Consider the following 1,782-nt stretch of genomic DNA (forward strand, 5'->3'; position numbering starts at 1 on the left):
ACAATACGCCAATTAGCACAAATGGTAAGTTCCGACAGTGCTTACAAGTGTGCCTACTGGCCGCTAAATGGCAATACCGGTTTCATATGTATATACCTGGTATAGCTCTTCCGAGAATCGACGCCGTGCCACATGTACGTGTAACACGAGGTGCGCGGGTTATGCGAGGTTAGATCTCATCCGCCTTCAGCCCCAAAATCGGCGCTATAGAAAAGTTTCACTGTATTTTATGCGCACGAGAAGGAGAAAACTGCCATCAAGAGTATACTCATGGTAAACGAAATATCGGGTGACCAGTTACTAAATGAAACAACGGGAGATCGAGAGTGTTATTTTTTCGACGATACTGTGAATATCGTAAACCAAGGATAAAGCCCAGGATTTATATTGAGTGCCTGTCATTCCTCACTCAACTTGTCTATTGTAAGAGATTAGAGCCGGCTGAGAAAAATAAAAAATGATAAAAATATTGAGGAAATTAATTGTAATATTCTGCATTAGGTACATTTGATAACGACGAGACAATTAAAAAAAGATAAAATAAAAACGGTTAATCCGTTCAATTTCTGTTGAGAGCTTTCGTAATTTCTCCTCTTTTCTCAGATTTTGCAAGAAATTCTGAAGAAACAATTCTGCATCAAGAATATTGGAAATTGTTAAGTCGGAAAAGTGTAGAATTGCAAGTTATTTCATTTTCAAGATTAAACTTGAAGGGCATGCGATTCGCAGCCTTTTCTTTAGCAATTCTTTTTCCAGAATTTTCAACCGAAAACTCTGAAATCATAGACAAATATGTGAATATTTAAGTCAAATGATAAATCTAAGTGTATTTATAAATATATTCATAAAATACAAGAATTGTCAACAGTAAACTATAAATTTGTAAAAAAAAATAATTACATTGTATGTTAATTACATACACTTTCAACAACAACAAAAGCATATTTTTAAGGAAAGAAGTAAGTTTGCAGTCAAGCAAATGAATTTTTAACCAAATAGTTAAATTTTCAACAAAAAAATGACAAATTTTTATGGAAATACATCAGTGTTAAACAGTAAAGGCTAAATTTTTAACTAATTATAGAAATTATATTTTTTCTCCCTGGCGGACCGAAGGAACCGAAAGGAGCCTCTACAAAGTACCCTTAAAGACCCCACTGAGTCCCCCTTCGGTTCCTTCTTTAAAAAATTTAAAAAAACAGCAAGATCAACTTTTAAATAGTTGAAATTCGGATTCTAAGTTAAACATTCCATTAGAAACTCACGTAGTAATAGCGATAATTTTTTTTGCAGCGTTAAAATTTTTACAAAAATATCAATAACTTCTACTGAAGATGACTTCAAGCGCATCTATAATAGCTCAAGTAGTATGTTGTGCGCGAAGTTTTAAAATAAAATTACCGATGAAACGCTTATTAACTGCTACTAAAAGAAGATGCACTTGAAGTCGTCTTCGGCCCATGTGAATGACAGGTATTTTATTTTTTAAAATTTTTAACGATGCAAGAAAAAGTATTGCGACTACTCCGTGAGTTTCGAATGAAATGTTTAACTTAGAGGTCTTTAAGGTTACTTTGTTGAGGCCCCTTTCGGTCCGCCAGGGGCTCAGTGATCCCAGATCTGAAACGAGACGTGGTCCAAAACTATGACACGTCTGTGTCCGTGTGAATATGGTAGGAGACAACCCATTTCTCCTCTTCTGAATTTGAAAACTCGAAGGTGCACGATTGCCGGTCGGAACACTTCGGCGGTTCTATTTATATCTCTATCTGCTTTGAAATA

General features: G+C 35.1%; 1 protein-coding gene across 2 annotated transcripts in view; it reads left to right on the forward strand.

The window, feature by feature from the left end:
• Positions 1-1,782, forward strand: part of LOC117168864 (speckle-type POZ protein-like) — a 13,361-nt gene that overhangs the window by 795 nt on the left and 10,784 nt on the right. The gene's annotated exons all lie outside the window — the stretch shown is intronic.

This window comes from Belonocnema kinseyi, chromosome 1, assembly GCF_010883055.1.
Source record: "Belonocnema kinseyi isolate 2016_QV_RU_SX_M_011 chromosome 1, B_treatae_v1, whole genome shotgun sequence".
NCBI classification, from domain to species: Eukaryota; Metazoa; Arthropoda; class Insecta; order Hymenoptera; family Cynipidae; genus Belonocnema; species Belonocnema kinseyi.